The 19,898-nt window shown below is 39.9% G+C and overlaps 1 protein-coding gene across 1 annotated transcript in view; it reads left to right on the forward strand.

Moving 5' to 3' along the window:
• Positions 1 to 19,898, forward strand: part of PPM1E (protein phosphatase, Mg2+/Mn2+ dependent 1E) — a 229,441-nt gene that overhangs the window by 121,642 nt on the left and 87,901 nt on the right. The window lies entirely within an intron of this gene.

Below are 19,898 nucleotides of genomic sequence, written 5' to 3' on the forward strand. Positions count from 1 at the left end.
AAGGGTGGTGTCATCTGCATATCTGAGGTTATTGATATTTCTCCTGGCAATCTTGGTTCCAGCTTGTGCTTCTTCCAGCCCAGCATTTCTCATGATGTACTCTGCATATAAGTTAAATAATCAGGGTGACAATATACAGCCTTGACATACCCCTTTTCCTATTTGGAACCAGTCTGTTGTTCCATGTCCAGTACTAACTGTTGCTTCCTCACCTGCATACAGATTTCTCAAGAGGCAGGTCAGGTGGTCTGGTATTCCCATCTCTCTCAGAATTTTCCACAGTTTCTTGTGATCCACTCAGTCAAAGGCTTTGGCATAGTCAATAAAGCAGAAATAGATGTTTTTCTGGAACTCTCTTGCTTTTTCGATGGCATTAAGTGATATTAAAACAAATATCCAAAAACAAGAAAACAAAGATGAACTCCAGACAAATGGCAGTTACAAAATCAGGCAAATAATAATTAAAATAATGGAATATACACATATACATATATACTCATGAGGAAAGTCAAGACAGTCCAACAAAAATAAAGTACAATAGATTGACACGGTGAACAAAGGAAATCAAAAATTATATTTACCATTTAAGAACAAAACTAACTAAGGTACAAACTGGAAAGTTGCCAAGTGAGGAATAAAGCAATGAAGATAAAATTAACAGATATGTTGAGAGGAAAGGAAAGAAAGAATAGATATGCAAAGTTAAGTAGAGGTAGATAATGAAAGCTTTATATACATTTAAGATTAACTGCAATGGGAAAAGAACAGTAGGAAAGGCAAACAAAGAAATAAACGTAGAAAAAATACATGAGGTTTAAAAAAAATTAAAATTAGAAAAAGAAAAGAGAAAAGAAAAAATGGAAAAAAGGAAAAAAAAAAAAAAACTCCACAAAACTGCAAAAGCCCAAAGTAGAGGCAGAGGTTTCTATCAACAATAAAAAGTGTGACTGAATGTAGACCTCTTGCGATTCCATGAACTGCAGCCCGCCAGGCTCCTTTGTTCATGGGATTCTCCAGGCAAGAATACTGGAGTAGGTTGCCATTTCCTTCTCCAATATACATATGTACCCATAAAGAAAATGAAAATACTCCAACAAAAATAAAGTACAATAGATTTACCCGGCGAACAAAGGAATCCAAAAATTATAACTAGCAGAACAAAACTAACTAAAGGACAAACTGGGAGACAGAACTAAAGCCAGGTGCCAACTCGTGAATAAAGCTATGAAAATAAAACTAACAGATATGTTAAGAGGAAAGGAGAGAAAGAAGAGAAAGAATAGATATGCACAGTTAAATGGAGGTAGATAAAGAAGATTTATATACATTACAGATAAACTCCAAGGGGAAAAGAACAGTAGGAAAAGCAAACAAAGCAATAAATGTAGAAAAGAAAATAATAGGTTTAAAAAATATGACCCAGAGAGACGGTATGGGGAGGGAGGTGGGAGGGGGGGTTCAGGATTGGGAACTCATGTACACCCATGGTGGATTCATGTTGATGTATGGCAAAACCAATACAGTATTGTAAAGTAAAATAAAGTTTAAAAAAAAAAAAAACCTGAAGAAAATATTTTAAGGCAAAAAGAAGAAAAAGGAAAACTCCACAGAACTTCAAAAGCCCAATGTAGAGGCAGAGGTTTATAACAAGTATAAAAAATTGTGACTGAGGGAAAAAAAAGCTCAAAAGCTTAGATATCATAGTGCAAATAAAATCGACAACTGCAACAGGAGGGTGGGAAAGAAAAAAAGAAATCCAGAAGATTCTACAGAACAAGTCAAAACATAAGAATCATAAATTTTTTCTTGAGTCACTGCTGTCAGAGTCCTTTCCCTCGCTGGGAGTCACAGTCCACCTCACCTCCCTAGGATGCCCTCCAACACTGCTGATCTCTGGACCTGCTGTGGGGGCAGCTCAGATTCTAATCTGGTCCTTTTTCTGTGTGTTCTTGCCTCCAATGTCCACAGCTATCAGAACTAGTGTGTTTTCTTTTGTGAGAGTTCTCAGAGACCTTTTATATTTCCCATAGACTCAGTCTGCCTAGTTGATGGTGGGATTTAATCTGCAGCTTGTGCAGCTGGTGGGAAGGTTTTGGGTCCCCTTCCTTAGCCACACTGCCCCTGGGTTTCAATTGTGGTTTTATTTCCACCTCTGTATGTGAGTCGTCCACATGCAGAGGGTTGCTCCTGAGGCTGCCCTGGAGGACTTGGGTTTGCCCCTGTGAGGGCCACGTGTGGAGGTGGTGCAGCTGCTTGGGTTACAGGGGTTCCCCCAGTACCAGGTATTCGGGGGAGTTTGCGGCTAGAGCACCGGGAAATATAGTGCTCTAGAAGAGTGTGGCAACCAGTATTGGCCCATACCGCTCCAGTGTTCTTGCCTGGAGGACGCCCCTCCCTGACAGAGAAGCCTAGCAGGCTAGTTTGCTGCTGCTGCTGCTAAGTCACTTCAGCCGTGTCCAACTCTGTGCGACCCCATAGACGGCAGCCTACCAGGCTCCCCCGTCCCTGGGATTCTCCAGGCAAGAACACTGGAGTGGGTTGCCATTTCCTTCTCCAGGCCACAGTCTGCAGGATAGCAAAAAGTCAGACACTACCAAAGCAACCCTGTGTGCATAAATGCAAGACATTTTTTCCCTGTGGCAGCTCTGCCCCAGTGATAGTTGAGCATGAAGGTGGTGCAGCTGCTTGGCTTGTGGGGACCCTGGCAGTGCCAAGTGTGCAGGGACCTGGACTGCCTCCCCTGCAGGAGTTGTGGCCCTATCAGAGTCTTTTTTCGAGCCTCTTGTAGCTGGCGATCAGAGGACCTCTTTGCCCTGTCTTTCTCCATAGCTCTGCCTGTTAGAGGCACTTAGAGGGCTCCCTTGCTTGGGGTCCTTCTCTGTTGTTCCACGGGTCAGGCACACAGTGGGGCTTGCCCTGGCAGGGGTCCTACTCTGTAGGTCTGCACGTCAGGCACTAAAGGGGCACCCTGGGTGGGGTCCTCTATAATGCAGTGCATTAGGCGATTGATGGGCCAATCTCTATTGTTCAGCAGTGGATGCTGGCCTCTGGGGAGAGAGAGGCTATGGTGATGGCTCCACCCCCTACGCGTGACTCAGCAATATCGCCTTGCTTCCATGGCTCCCTGGCTTTCCTCCACAAGCATTTCCCACCGCAGTCTCCTCCCACACAGCCCCTCAGTTTATCTCTCCTCAGCCAACAGCAACCCTTGCCCTGGGATTGCACCACAATCCCTAAACTCCAGCCCCCAGTTGCCGCACCTTCCAGGAGACCTGCATCCCTTTCTGGGGTATGTATATATGGCTGTGGCAAGGACTGTCTGATTCTCATTCTATTTAGGCTGCCACAGAACAGCTGTTTCACTTACTGCCTTAAATGTTCCCCCTCTGATTCAGACAGTTGCCCTGATGTGGGGATTAGACCCCTGCTCCAGTTCCTCCACCGCCTCGGGCAGGTCCAGCCCTACTAACACTCCTGTTTTTCCCCCCAGTTCCTTGGTGCTGCATGGTTCTATATATTTTTTTCCACTGGTCAGGTGCTCCTGTCTGCTCTCAACTGGTGTTCTGCATGCACCTCTGTGTCTGAAGGTGTATTCCTGATGCATCCATGGAGAGAGAGGTACTCCATGTCCACCTACTCCTCCGCCATCTTGTTCTCCGTTATTTTATTCCTGATAAATTAAATCTGACTTTCAATTGCCCAACCTGGTAAGATGGGGATTCACATAAGTTATTATGGGAGCCCATGGAGAAAAATAAGACTTCCTTTCTTTTCTTCCTTTTTCCTCCCCAGTCCAAAAATCTTAAGAGCCTTTTAAAGGAAAACAAACTGAGGAGGGCTCACTTGTAAGCAGTTTATCATGATCATAACTGATACTATTGTTTTAAAAGGCTGTATATTTTTTAAAGTAAAAGGACATTACAATTTTTTGGCCAAGTTTGTGCATGAAAGTCTCAGCTTATCTTGAGTCCCCAGAAAATACAGTGTCGCTTCCCGAGGTGCTCCATGTAGCCATTCTCCTCAGTGGACTTTTCATTTTGTTGAAGTATTGCTATGCAGTAAGATTCAGATATTTACTATGCCAGTATTGCTGAACCCTGGCCATTCTGGGGAAATTGCATTTGGGAGGCTCTTTCCCAGTCTCCCTGACAGCCTCAAAAGTTATGCCTTTAAATCAAGCTCCTAAAAATAAAAGCTAGAAGGCACATTATTCATGAGTGACTTCAATTTTTCATTCAGTGAACACCTTCCATTAAAAATGGAACCCAGAGACCTGGTTCAATTTAGTCACTCAGTTGTATCCGACTCTTTGTGACCCCATGGACTGCAACACACCAGGCTTCCCTGTCCATCACCAACTCCTGTAGCTTGCTCAAACTCATGTCTATCGAATCAGTGATGTCATCCAATCATGTCATCCTCTGTTGTCCCCTTCTCTTCCTGCTTTCAATCTTTGCCAGCATCAGGGTCTTTTCCAATGAGTCAGTTCTTCACATCAGGTGGCCAAAGTATTGGAGTTTCAGCTTCAGCATCAGTCCTTCCAATGAATATCCAGGACTTATTTCCTTTAGGATGGACTGGTTTGATCTCCTTGCAGTCCAAGGGACTCTCAAGAGTCTTCTTCAACACCATAGTTCAAAAGCATCAATTCTTCAGCACTCAGCTTTCTTTATAGTCCAACTCTCACATCCATACACGACTACTAGAACTAGTAGCTGTGACTAGACGGGCCTTTGTCAGCAAAGGAATGTCTCTGCTTTTTAATATGCTGTTTAGATTTGTCATAGCTTTTCTTCAAAGGAGCAAGCGTCTTTTAATTTCATGGCTGCAGTCACCATCTGCAGTGATTTTGGAGCCCCCAAAATAAAGTCTGCCACTATTTCCACTATTTCCCCATCTATTTGCCATGAATTGATGGGACTGGATGCTATGATCTTAGCCTTTTGAATGTTGAGTTTCAAGCCAGCTTCTTCACTCTCCTCTTTCACTTTCATCAAGAGGCTCTTTAGTTTTTTTTTCACTTTCTTCCATAAGGGTGGTGTCATCTGCGTACCTGAGGTTATTGATATTTCTCCCGGCAATATTGATTCCAGCTTGTGCTTCATCCAGCTTAGCATTTTGCATGATGTACTCTGCGTATAAGTTAAGTAAGCAGTGACTGTATACAGCCTTGACGTACTCCTTTCCCGATTTGGAACCAGTCTGTTGTTCCATGTCTAGTTCTAACTGTTGCTTCTTGACCTGAATACAGATTTCTCAGGAGGCAGATATCTGGTATTCCCATCTCTTTAAGAATTTTCCACAGTTTGTTGTGATCCACACAGTCAAAGACTTTGGGATAGTTAGTAAAGCAGAAGTAGATGTTTTTCTCGAACTCTCTTGCTTCTTCGATGATCCAGTGGATGTTGGCAATTTGATCTCTGGCTCCTCTGCCTTTTCAGTTTGAACATCTGGAAGTTCACGGTTCACACACTGTTGAAGCCTGGCTTGGAGATTTTTGAGCATCACTTTGCTAGCGTGGGAGACGAGTACAGTTGTGCGGTAGTTCAGCATTCATTGGCATTGCCTTTCTTTCGGATTAGAATGAAAACGCACCCTTCTAGTCCTGTGGCTGGAAGACCTGGTTTTTTCTTTAGAATGTGGAAGAGAGAAATAATTGGAGAACAAAATTCAAATTAAAATCTTAATAAGTAGCCCTGAAGCTCTTACATGTGCACCCATAGGTGTACAGGTGCCATGCTATCATTTTGCTTAGGGCTGTTTCTAAGTTGTTCAGTTTTTATTGAGCACTTGCCACCTCATGTGAAGAGTTGACTCATTGGAAAAGAGTCTGATGCTGGGAGGGATTGGGGGCAGGAGGAGAAGGGGATGACAGAGGATGAGATGGCTGGATGGCATCACCAACTCGATGGACGTGAGTTTGATTGAACTCCGGGAAATGGTTATGGACAGGGAGGCCGGGCGTGCTGCGATTCATGGGGTCACAAAGAGTCGAATACGACTGAGCGACTGAACTGAACTGAATGAATAATGGAACCATGACATAAAAATATGGTAGTTGTATACTATATTTCTCTTGCTTGCTGTAAAAATCAGAGTAAAGCATCCAATTACATAGACTTTTCCCTCAATTATTTAAAAGGCAATATGTCTCCCAAATAATATATATCATTATTGTATATTTTAATACACATTAAGGAATGATAAAGTACCACATTATCTATTGTATAATGAGTCCATAAAACCCAGATCTGATACGTATCATTATGACTTTTACTTGAGCTTGAAATAATTTCAAGAACACTCAATAATCGTTATTGAGGCCTATATGATTTTAAGAGCTGAGACAGAGAATACATTTGAGCATAGTATGTCCATACCCTTAAGAATTTTGCAGACTAGTGAACAGTATACATAAGAAAATGAATATGTATAGACTAATAAATGAAAAAGATGCTATGAAGGCATACAAGTAGAAGGAAAGGAGTCAAAAATTTTTCCTGAAGAAGTTAATGCTTTAGATGAATTTAAAGCCCAGTAAGGGTTGTTGACTAAGTATAGAAAAGAAAGGTGATTCAAGCTGAGGAAATGGCATCTGTGAGTTTGTGTTAACATAAGAAACAACATATGGCAGTTATGACTGTTTCTGCTGTGTAACTAGTTCCATGTGACTGGAGCAATGGGTGCATGGGTTGAAGGCAGAAGAAAGCATGGGCCAGGTATGGTTAGGTAAGGTGTGTGGGGACCTTTTACCTACTGCTTCTATAATCTTCCCATTGAAGACCTCCTTAGAGAAGTAAAACTGGAGGAAATTTATTAAACTGCCTCCCTTTACTGTTTTGTTAAGTTCACCTTAACTCTTATGTGGCTACCCGTAAGTTTCTATTAAGTGCTATCCCATGGAGGAGCTATCTCTTAGCACCATTATGGCATACAAGTGAGAGCTACTTTGATCTTTTATTATCTTATTGTTAATTACTTATTATTTTTCATTATACATAATTTATTCTATCGAACCACTGCTGGCAAGTATGTTACCAAGTATTTGAAGTAATGGTGTTATTACTCAATAGACTGGAATAATAGAGAGGGAAAAAATTTAAGAAAAGTAGTTAAAAGAATGATTTTTATTAAACAGCAAGATCAGGTAATAAACCTACACTATGAAGTGAAAGAAGAGTGTGAAAAAGCTGACTTAAAATTCAACATTCAAAAAACTAAGATCTTGGCATTTGGTCCCATCACTTCATGCAAATAGTAGGGAAACAATGGAAACAGTGACAGACTTTATTTTCTTGGGCTCTAAAATCACTGCAGATGGTGACTGCAGCCATGAAATTAAAAGACACTTGCTCCTTGGAGGAAAAGCTATGAGAAATCTAGACGGCATATTAAAAAGCAGACATGTTACTTTGACGACAAAGGTCCATCTAGTCACAGCTATGGTTTTTCCAGTAGTCATGTATGGATGTGAGAGTTGGACCATAAAGAAGGCTGAGTGCTGAAGAATTGATGCTTTTAACTGTGGTATTGGAGAAGATTCTTGAGAGTCCCTTGGACTGCAAGGAGATCCAGCCAGTCTGTCCTAAAGGAAATCAGTCCTGAATATTCATTGGAAGGACTAATGCTGAAGCTAAAGCTCCAATACTTTGGCCATCTGATGTGAAGAGCTGACTCATTGGAGAAGACCCTGATGGATTGAAGGCCAGAGAAAGGGACAGCAGAGGATGAGATGGTTGGATAGCATCAACGACTCAGTGGACATGAGTTTGAGCAGGCTCCAGGAGTTGGTGATGGACAGGGAGCCCTGGCGTGCTGCAGTCCATGGGGTTGCAAAGAGTTGGACATGACTGAGCGACTGAACAGAAATGATGAAAGTGACAACATTTATGTGGATACTTGAAGATAATTTTGAATAATCAGTCAATCCACACTAACCATTTGTTAAAAGTTTTCTCTAGTTAGCTAGTAAGTACAGTTTCTTTTCAGTTTACCATTTGATCATGTAGCATTCTACAACTAAACAAAATGTGTCTTCGGTACTATAGAATATTTTGAAACAACATGTAAATATAGAGAAAGTTGTGAGTTTTGATATTCAGGAGCAATTTTTAAAACAAAACTCGGGATAGTAGAAATTATTTTGTATTAGATCTTTCAGTAAATTTCAATGAAAACTAACAATGAACTTCTTTCATAGTTAATGCTATTATTAGGAAATGGTCAAATTATTTTAACTTTCCAGATTAACTGAGTAACAAGTTGAGAGAAATCAACAGTGTTCTTTTTACCTTCCAGTGTTCTTGCCTGGAGAATCCCAGGGACGGGGGAGCCTAGTGGGCTGCCGTCTCTGGGTTCGCACAGAGTCGGACATGACTGAAGCAACTTAGCAGCAGCAGCAGCAGCAGAGTGTCTTTAGGTAGTTGTTAATCAACAGAGTAACTTATTTTAAAAATAGTAAATTGAATTATTTTGCTTTCTACACCAGTGGAAAGCAGCAGTAGCACAGAAAACCTCAGAGAAAACTGAACAGAAGGGGAATCCTGCACCATCTATGTTAGCGGGTCAGGGGAAATGGTGTTAGACATACCTCTCTAATGTTTTGAAACTGCTTCTACTTTTGCCATCTCCCACTTTTCTCCAGATGACAGTCTTTAATTATAGTCTCTAGTTGACTCTCCATTATCTATTTTCTTCTAAATATACCTTTACCCCTAGATCTGGCTGCTTATTCTAAAGGTAGCCCTAGTAATCAGGTACATCCAAATGTCATACAGTACAACTCAGTTACAACTATGAAGTATTTAAAAATTTCATATTCATGTATTTCCTCTGGTTGTACTTAGGAAGCACCAGACAATCCAAATGAGTTTTCAAGAAGAAAATGACAGTGTAAGTTCCCAGTGCACAGTCAGGCCCCTGAGCTGGGAATAGCTGCACGTGCTGGGCAAAACTGTGAATCACCAGGACAGTGGAGCCCACAGAATTTGGAGGAGTCTGGGGACATTACATGTCAGTATTTCTTAGGGCCATCTAGTTGAAGAAACATGTGAATTGCATTTGGCACAATCAACCCAAATGTCAAGTTTAGTCATCATCCTAATTTTTAAAAAATTATATTTCTTTTGATATACAGTATGCATACCCCAAATTAGAAAAAGTATATATGTGTTGTTTGCAAATAGTTATAAAGCAGCCATATGTGTAACTAACACCCAGGTCAAGATGAAAGCTCTGCCAGACATTGCTGAGCCTTTCCTCATCCTAGCTCCTCATCAAGCATCCCTGCCCTCCTCTGGTCCTGTGCCCTCTGCTTTGGGTTTCAGTCAGTCAATTCAGTCGCTCAGTCGTGTCTGACTCTTTGAGACCCCATGAATCGCAGCATGCCAGGCCTTCCTGTCCATCACCAATCCTGGAGTTGACCCAGACTCATGTCCATTGAGTTGGTGATGCCATCCAGCCATCTCCTCCTCTGTCGTCCCCTTCTCCCCCTGCCCCCAATCCCTCACAGCATCAGGGTATTTTCCAATGAGTCAGCTCTTCGTATGAGGTGGCCAAAGTACTGGAGTTTCAGCTTCAGCATCAGCCCTTCCAGTGAACACCCAGAACTGATTTCCTTTAGAATGGACTGGTTGGATCTCCTTGCAGTCTAAGGGACTCTCAAGAGTCTTCTCCAACACCACAGTTCAAAAGCATCAATTCTTCGGCACTCAGCTTTCTTCACAGTCCAACTCTCACATCCATACGTGAGCACTGGGAAAACCATAGCCTTGACTAGACGGACCTTTGTTGGCAAAGTAAATGTCTCTGCTTTTGAATATGCTATCTAGGTTAGTCATAACTTTCCTTCCAAGGAGTAATCATCTTTTAATTTCATGGCTGCAGTCACCATCTGCAGTGATTTTGGAGCCCCCCCAAAATAAAGTCAGCCACTGTTTCCCCATCTATCTGCCATGAAGTGATGGGACCAGATGCCATGATCTTAGTTTTCTGAATGTTGAGCTTTAAGCCAACTTTTTCACTCTCCTCTTTCACTTTCCTCAAGAGGCTTTTGAGTTCCTCTTCACTTTCTGCCATAAGGGTGGTATCATCTGCAGATCTGAGGTTATTGATATTTCTCCTGGCAGTCTTGATTCCACCTTGTGATTCTTCCAGTCCAGCGTTTCTCATGATGTACTTTGCATCGAAGTTAAATAAGCAGGGTGACAATATACGGCCTTGACATACTCCTTTTCCTATTTGGAACCAGTCTGTTGTTCCATCTCCAGTTCTAACTGTTGCTTCCTGGCCTGCATATAGGTTTCTCAAGAGGCAGATCAGGTGGTCTGGTATTCCCATCTCTTTCAGAATTTTCCACAGTTTATTGTGATCCACACAGTCAAAGGCTTTGGCATAGTCAATAAAGCAGAAATAGATGTTTTTCTGGAACTCTCTTGCTTTTTCCATGATCCAGCGGATGTTGGCAATTTGATCTCTGGTTCCTCTGCCTTTTCTAAAACCAGCTTGAACATCTGGAAGTTCACAGTTCACGTATTGCTGAAGCCTGGCTTGGAGAATTTTGCGCATTACTTTACTAGCATGTGAGATCAGTGCAATTGTGCGGTAGTTTGAGCATTCTTTGGCATTGTCTTTCTTTGGGATTGGAATGAAAACTGACCTTTTCCAGTCCTGTGGCCACTGCTGAGTTTTCCAAATTTGCTGGCATATTGAGTGCAGCACTTTCACAGCATCATCTTTCAGGAATTGAAATAGCTCAACTGCTTTGCGTTTGCTGTCATTGTAATTCTTGTATCAATAAATGGAATCATGGCTTACATTGTTTTGTCATTTGACACTGAAAAGCATCCAGTTCATTCATTCAGTTGGCAGACACGTGGCTCAGTGGGCTTGTCACAGTTAATGCTGCTGGGAACTTTTTCATACGTGCATGTATCTTGGCATGTGAGCAGGAGGGTTTTTTAGGTATGGAGTTTCTGTGTCTTTTGTATCTTCAGCTTGATTCTAGATGATAAAAGTGTTCAGAATTGATTGTGCCAGTTTATATCTCCATCAGAAGGATATGAGGTCTCTTTGCTCCACATTGTTGTCTATACTAGATGCCTTCTCTTAACATTTTTGCCATTCTGATGAGTATAATATGTCATTGTGATATTGTTTTAATTACTGTAAGTAGTAATAAGCATGGTTTTATTTCTTGTTGATCATTTGGTTTATTAATCATCTGGTTTATTGACTGTTGGATTTCCTGTGTCATGAAGTTGTTCAGTTTTTTTCTTTACTTATTTTTTCTGTCCTTTTTACTGATTCATAGGAATTTTTCTGTATTCAGGTTATAAATTCTTTGTTCATTCATCAAAAGAAATTTCAGCCACTGGAAACGCCAGTATAATTGTAGCTATTGGTCTGTAACAAGTCTACTAATTAGCCTCTGTCCTTGTTGAAAGCAAGCAAGATGAATGTCTTTGGCTTCATTAATTAGTGTTTATAAATGGTATGCCTACTTTTCTGATTATAACTAGTGAGAAGGTAAGGGAGACTTTAGCTCTGATGTTGCTTAGGTAAAGTAGTTAACAATTTAGTTAAGTTGAGAAACTATTAAAACTCTTAGGAAACTGAGTAAAGGTTGATGCTCATCTAAATTTTAAGAAAATGTGTTTATGTCCTGCATTTTACGCTTTATGTCTTAGCTGTGTGTTGTTGTCGTGTAGTCACTCAGTCATGTCTGACTCTTTGCAACCCCGCAGAGTGCAGCACACCAGGCTTCCCTGTCTTTCACCATCTCCTGGAGCTTGCTCAAACTCACGTCCATTGAGTCAGTGATGCCATCCAACCATCTCGTTGGTTGGAAAATATATGTGTATTTTATTATATAGAACACCAGCAGGTAGAGTTTTGATTCTTATTTTTACTGTGAATTTTATAATGAACCCAGCAGGTAGAGTTTTGATTCTTATTTTTACTGTGAATTTTATAATGAACATATTAATACTTTTGTAATAAAAAGCAAGATATTTACATTTGGAAAAAAAGGTGACAGTTTAAAGTGAAAGGAGGGAACTTCCCTGGTGGTCTTGTAGTTAAGACTCCACCTTTTTGATACAGGGCCCTGGGTTTGATCCCTGGTCAGGGAACTAGATGCCACATGCCACAACTAAATATCCCCCACATGCTGCAACTAAGACCTGGTGCAGCCAAATAAATAAATACTTAAACTTAGAGGAAACTTTTCAATTTGCTATATACATCAAAACTTTAAAATTTTGTTGAAATACAATAAAATAACTTGGGGACATTTCTCACTTGTTCAAGTAGAGATATAAAATTTGCATTGCCAAAAATCCTAGTTGCCTTTGTTTTTATATTATTATTTTTTTATTTATAGTGTTGTATTAGTCTCATGTATAGCAGTGATTCAGATATATATCCTGAAGTGATATATATCCTGAAGTGACACCATGTGTTTTCCTCTGACTTACTTCACTTAGTGTGATAATATCTAGGTCCATCCATGTTGCTGCAAATGGCATTATTTTGTTCTTTTTCTGTGGCTGAGTAGTGCTCCACTGTGTATATATACCACAGCTTCTTTACCCATTCATCTAGCAATGAACATTTAGGTTCCTTCCATGTCTTGGCTACTGTGAATAGTGCTGCAGTGAACATTGGGGTGCATGTATCTTTTCAAATCATGGTTTTCTGCAGATGTATGCCCAGGAGTGGGGTTGCTGGATCATATGGCAGCTCTATTTTAATTTTTTGAGGACCCTCCTTACTATTTTCCACAGTAGCTGTACCAATTTACATTCCCACCAACTGTGTAAGAGGGTTCCTTTTTCGCCACCCTCTCCAGCATTTGTTATTTGTGGATCTTTTTTAATGATGGCCGTTCTGACTTGTGTGAGGTAGTACCTCATTGTAATTTTGATCTGTGTTTCTTTAAAAATTAGTCCTATTGAGCATCTTTTCCCATTACTATTGGCCATATTTTTGTCTTCTTTGGAGAAAAGTATTTAGGTCTTCTGCCCATTTTTTGATTGGACTGTTTCTTTTCTTGATAGTGAGCTGTTTTGAGCTATTTGTATATTTTGGAAATTAATTCCTTGTTTTTAAATGGCATTTGTTGCAATGACTTGTTAGCCAGCAAATGGCCTTTCCACATAGTGAGGAACAAATAGTAATGATTACTTAAGCTTATCGTGCTTGAGATATGCCAGATATAACTCAGTTTGTTTTTATTGTTGTATATCCAAACTGGAAGAGGATGATTATCAACTTTTAATGATTGAGAAAAGAGATGTGAGTTAAATTCAAATACAACTGAATGACTTTATTTTCCCTTTTTGTATCAGCCTACTGTTACATGTGCATCTTATTAACTGGTCTGGTATATATTTATAGATCTACTTGAATTTGCTTCTGTTGGAATGCAGTTGCTTAACTATGCTTAATATGGATTTAGTTTCCTCTAGGCAGTCATGTGAGAAACAGTATCTTAAGTAATTGCTAATAAGCAAAGATCATCTTAGCCCCAGTTCTAGCATTTTCTGCTTCCCTGCTGCCAAAATGTTACTTTTGTCCAAAGATCTTGTAATTACTCAAAATTCTCCCATTTCTAATACTGTTAATTCAGACATCCCATTCATCAGCCACATCTTCCTGTTCTCCAAATTCATTTGATTTCATTAGCACCTTCATTCCACTGAAGTGAAGTCGCTCAGTCATGTCCAACTCTTTGCTACCCCATGGACTGTAGCCTACCAGGCTCCTCCCTCCATGGGATTCTCCAGGCAAGAGTACTGGAGTGGGTTGCCATTTCCTTCTCCAGGGGATCTTCCCGACCCAGGGATCGAACCCTGGTCTCCCGCATTCCGGGCAAACGCTTAACCTCTGAGCCACCAGGGAAGCCCATTCCATTGGTTCCCTTTTATTTTTACTCTCAGATTTATTCTGCCTAGATTTTACCTTTCTTCATTATAATCCTCTTATATGTATGATCAGGCCCTTTGCCCTTCTCTCTTTGTTTACCTTCCTCCTAACAAAACTCTAGCCCCCACTTTCTCTGTTACTACTTGCAAACAACTGAGCGTTGCTCAAGAAAGAGCCATAACCAGGTTTGAGGGTTCCCTGAAAATCATGATAAACAACCTCAACAGAGCAGTCATTAACTCATTTTTTTCTAGTATGTTCACTCTTCTACAGTCTTTATTTTCTATCTCATACATTTTTATCTGTATAGACTTCCTGATGTCCTCTCCTTCCTTACTGCAGCTTGCCTCAATAATTCATAGAGAAAATAGGAGCAATTGAATGAAAATTTCCTCTCCAGGCAAATGCCAGTTCTACAGGCTCATCTGCATCTATCTTTTCCTCCCACGCTCCTGTCAAAGACTGACCCCTGTACATGTGACCTAAATTACATCTCTTTCTGCTTTCTTAGAGATGTAATTCCATAGGTTATTGTCTCTTCTGAGGCTTTAGCTTTTCCATTTTTTTTTAACTAGATCTTTATTATCAGTAGTAAAAAATATCCCTTTAGTCTCTTTCATCTTAAAAAGCCCTTCTTCTGATTACTATTTGTAACACTTTTCTCTTCTTTCAAAAGATTTGTTTCCATGTCCTTACTTCTCACTCTTTAAAAGAATAGTTTTTAGTTTATTTTTAAAATTATTTTGGCTGTGCTGGGTCTTTGTTGTTGCATGCAGGCTTTCTCTAGTTGCAGCGAGTGGGGACTGCTCTTTGTTGTGGTGCACAGCTCCCTAGTTGTGGCACATGGGCTGAGTTGCCCTGCAGCATATGGGATTCTCCCTGACCTGGGATTGAACCTGTGTCCCCTGGCAGGAGGGTTCTTAACCACTGGACCACTTTAATATAGTCAGATGTGTCAGACCTTAGAAGTTAGAGTTTTGTGTGTCCTGTTGAGGAAAATTTTGTCTATACCAAAGTCATGAAGATTGATTTTCTAGTTTTAAAGTTAATATTATGTTCTAGAATAATTTTTAACTTAACTATGATGTATTATCTAGTTTGCTGATATTTCCTTTTGGCCTTTTACATCTAGATTATTTAGGAGATTAGACTATATTTTCTTTTCTTAAAATGTCTTCTAATTTTCTATGATTTTTGCTATCTAAGTTATGGTTGCTTTATAAAGAGAATTGAGATTTGTTTCCTCTTTTTCTGTTCTCTAGAATATATTGTATAAGATTGGTGTTATTTTTTTTCTGTAAATGTTAGATTTAATTGTTGAAGCCACCTGGACTAGACTTCCATGGGAAAATTCTTAATTATGAATTCAGATTCTTTAAGAAATAAAGGTCTATTCAGAATTTTTATTCTGTTTTTCTTATAAGAATTTTGATAGTTTGTATTTTTCTAAGAGTTTATTTTAAATTTTAAAATTTCTTAAAATCCTTTTGGTTATTTTTATTTATTTATTTATTTTTGGCTGCGCTGGGTCTTTGTTTTGGCGTGCAGGCTCCTTTTTAGTTGTGGCGAGCAGTGGCTGCCCTGTAGTGCCCTGTGTGCTTTTCGTTGTCGTGCCTTCTCTTGCTGAAGAGCACTGACTCCAGGAGCACGGGCTCAGTAGTTGTGGCGCACAGGCTTAGTTGCTCCGCTGCATGTGGGATCTTACTGGATCAGGGCCTGAACCCATGTCCCCTGCATTGGCAGGCAGATCCTTAGCCACTGGACCACCAGGGAAGTCCCCCTTTTGGTTATTTTTGAATCCATATGATTTATAACAGTATACCATTTTCATTCCTTATAGCAGTAATGTATGTGCTGGGAGCCAGCACAGGAGATCCCACCCATGACAAGGTCATGTGGAGAGGCCTGATGGGCAAGGCGAGTCAGGTCTCAAGGGGTCCTCTGTCTGAGCATCTACCCCAAAACCAAAATCTGTCTCTTTACTGTCTGCTATACTATATTCTTCTGATATTACCACCTTTTCTCGGGAAAGAGTTAATTCAGAGCTCCAGTTAACAGTCTCCTGCATATAAAAAGAATGTCTCTGCTTAAAACCCTTTGATGGCTTTCTAACTTATCTGACCGGTCTGCCCGGACTTTACAACTTATGGGTTGTTTCCTGCCCCCAACCTTGAGAGGCACGAAGCTTAAAACATCTTAAAGATACAGAGCCTTTTAGAGCTAAGAATTAGTTTGGTGAAGGGTTCCATTGTTTAGTTAATGTTTGCCCCCAGGCCTCCATATCCTTTATCTTTTAGGCACCTGGGAGGATATTAATCAATGTAAATGGGATGCAAAAATAGGAATATAGCAGTTTTGATGTTAGCAATACTAGACTTTTGAGTTAGTGAACTTTCTCTTTGTTATAAATCACTGTACTCCTTTTTCATTGTTATAAATTGTTGTGTCCTTGATGTAAGAATGTAACTTTATTTAGTGCTTTCTGAGACTGGCACTAGACTTTGGGAAGAACAATACTATTACCCTTATCAGAAAAGGGCTGTAAAATGCTAATTGGCCTTCTGGCCAGAAGATGATGTAAATCACCTAAGACTTACATATACAACTAGGTATGCAGAGAGAAAGCCTGGTCTCATTGAGAGTCAGGGCTGCTGACACTGCATAATTTTGTATTATCCATTGATCTCTATATAAAATCAAAAGTATATAAGGCCTTTCCGAACGATAGAGGATGGGCCAGTCACTGGAAAGACTGGTTTCCCCCGTGTCTTCTTTACTCTATTTTCTGGCTGAATTCCCATCTGGGGCGTGGAGGCTTGCCTTGTCTACTTACTTGCCCCGGCTTCTAAGATCCATGAGAGAGGGAGCCCAAGGTGGGGCATCCTCTGCTGTTCAAACGGGCGCTGGTGGCCTAACGAAGATGGTGCAAGTTCCTTGTCTTGGAACTTTATTGGTTGTCTACGTAAACCAAATTATTCAGCATCTTTTCTCCACTAAATTTTCCTACTACACTATTTCTTCCTAATCTCTCTTTATATTTTTAAATAAATAAGGTTTTCCTCGCCATGCCGTCCCCACTTCGAATTACCCTGGATCCACTGGGGCTGGACCCCGGCATGTATGATTTCTCTTTTCCACACCAGGGTTGATTAATTTTATTAATTTTATTTTAAACTAGGCTTTTCATTAGCTTAATTGATTTTCATTGTTTTATGTTTATTGTTTCATTCATTAGTTTCTTCTCATTATTTTCTTCCTTCTTTTTGGATTCCGTTTTCTGTTCTTTATCTTACTTTCTGAGATAAATGCTTAAAACATTGATTTTTAAAGACTTTTTTCCTTTCTAATGTATCCATTTAGAGATAAAAATTTCTTCTAAGTGTGGCTTTAGCTGTGTCCCACAGGTTTTTGATATGTAGTGTTTCCCTTATCGTTAGCTCAGAATGGTCTCTATTTTCCACTCTGATGACATTTTGATCCATGGATCTTATGGAAGCAAATTATGTAATTTTCAAACAAATGGTGACTTTCTAGTTCTCTCTTAAGTATTGAATTTTAGCTTAAGTTCACAATGATTTGAGAACATACTCTGTGTCATTTCCAACACAGATTGTTAGAGCCTAGAGATGAGACTATCCATGTAAAAGGAGCACTTTAATGTCAGATATTGAGGGTATCTGTATCGGTGGGGGGATATCCATGTAGAGAGGTGATCCAAATGGAGTAAGGAGAATATCCATGTGTGAGGGTAGCCTAGAATGGGGAAAAAGATGTTTTCACGAGGTCATGGAAGCAGTAGCTCGGTCCCATTGTGCAATGTCAAAGCCAAAACAAGGTGAGGAAGGTGTCCATATTGCAGGCATCTTGGCACAGGTTGTGAGAGCTTGAATCAAGTCAAGATGGTATCCACATGAGAGGGCATCCTGATATTGATTGTCAGAGCCCAGATGAGGTAAGGAGAGGGTATCCATAAGCAGGGGAGGGGGTCGGTGGTGAGTGGTATGGTGCGGGATATAAAAGCCTCAAAAGAGGGAGCAGGGATCCATGGAGAAAGGTAATAGTGTCATCATATTATGAGTATTAGAGGCTGAACTCGGGTTAGGAGAGTATTTGCAAAGAGAAGAAGTAGCTCTGACCAAGTGAGGGGCGTTGGTGTCCAAGCAGGGCAAGGAGAGCAGAGTTGGGGTTGGGATGATGGGTAATTGATTACAAATGGAAGACTGTTCATATTCAGAGTATATTAAAGATAATAGGAAGTAAATACATTAAGGATAACAGGAACCAAGTTTCTTCTTATTGGAATAGAGTTACATGTATAGAAAGGAAGAAACCTAGAATGGGTTTGTGGTATTAAGTTGAAATTAGAGATTGTCATTGTGAACACATGGTTTTCTGTATCTGTGGAGATATACACACACATAGAAACAGAGATGAAATGTGTGTGTGTGTATATGTTTTACCACTAATATACATATTTTTGTACAAACATTCTCTAGCTATGTCTGTTGAGAAGGCCTCAAGATAATTCAATATCAATGAGCATAGCTAGTACCAAAATAGTACTTCCAAATACTGTTATCCCCTAAAAGGAACTAGAGTTGCTGATTTCAAGTTGGGGAAAGGATATAAAAGATGACCCTAGACCATCTTGTACCTGAAAGTAAGAAGGTGCTTAAAGAATGGTGAAAAGATGTAAAATAGAATTTTAAAATGAATAAAACTTTAAAAAGATGTAAAAAGGCAGAAATAACCAATTTAAAAAAAGATAAAGCAGTTTCTTATAAAGTAATCATATATATACTGAACCGATACTCATTCTTTATATCTTCAAATATTGTACCTTTATCCTTTTTTCCTCTCCTCTTCTAGAAGTCTAATTAAATGTTAGACCTGTTCTTTACATCTTTCATGTCTCTTAACTCATATTTTTAAAATTGAAATACAGTTGATGTACAGTATTATGTTAGTTTTAGGTATGTCACCTAGTGATTTGACATTTGCATGCATTATGGAGGGATTACCACAATAAGTCTAGTAACCATCTGTCCCCATACAAAGTTATTACAGTATTATTGACCATATCCCTTATGCTGTAAATTACATCCCCATGATTTACGCATTTTGTAATTCAATGTTTGTACTTCCTAACCTATTCATCTAATCCCCTACCCCCGCCTTGCTAATCCACCACCCCTCTGGCAACCACCCATTTCTTTCTCTGTATCCATGAGTCTGTTTCCATTTTTCTTTGTTTGTTTTGTTTTTTAGATTTCACATAAAAATTAGATCATATGGTATCTGCCTTTCTGTGACTAATTTACTTCACTTAACATAATGCCCTCTAGATCCACCCATGTTGTCACAAATGGCAAGGTTTCATTTTTTATGGCAGAGGAATATTGCATTGTATGTATGTATGTGGGGCTTCCCAGGTGGCTCAGTGGGTAAAGAAATCCACCAGCAATGCAGGAGATGCAAGAGACGTGGGTTTGATCCCTAGGTTGGAAAGATTCCCTGTGGAAGGAAATGGCAACCTATTCCAGTATTCTTGCCTGAAGAATCCCGTGGACAGAGGAGCCTGGCAGGCTACAGTCCATGGGGTGACAAAGAGTTGGACATGATTGGAGCAACTGAGCACGTACACACGTGTATGTATGTATGTACCTATATAAACCACAGCTGCTTTATCCATTCATCTATTGATGGACATTTAGGTTGCTTCTGTGTTTTAGTTATTGTAAATAATGCTTCAGTGAACACTAAGGTGCATATTTTTTTTTTTGAATTAGTTTTTGTTTTCTTAGGGTGACTACCCAGAAGTGAAATTGCTGGATCTTGCGGCAGTTCTATTTTTTAATTTTTTGAGGAAACTCTGTACTGTTTCCATAGTGGCTATACCATTTTACAACCCCAGACAGTACAAGAAGATTCCCTTTCTCCACATTCTTGTGAACACTTGTCATTGATGGCCT

Source organism: Budorcas taxicolor, chromosome 19, assembly GCF_023091745.1.
Source record: "Budorcas taxicolor isolate Tak-1 chromosome 19, Takin1.1, whole genome shotgun sequence".
Lineage (NCBI taxonomy): Eukaryota > Metazoa > Chordata > Mammalia > Artiodactyla > Bovidae > Budorcas > Budorcas taxicolor.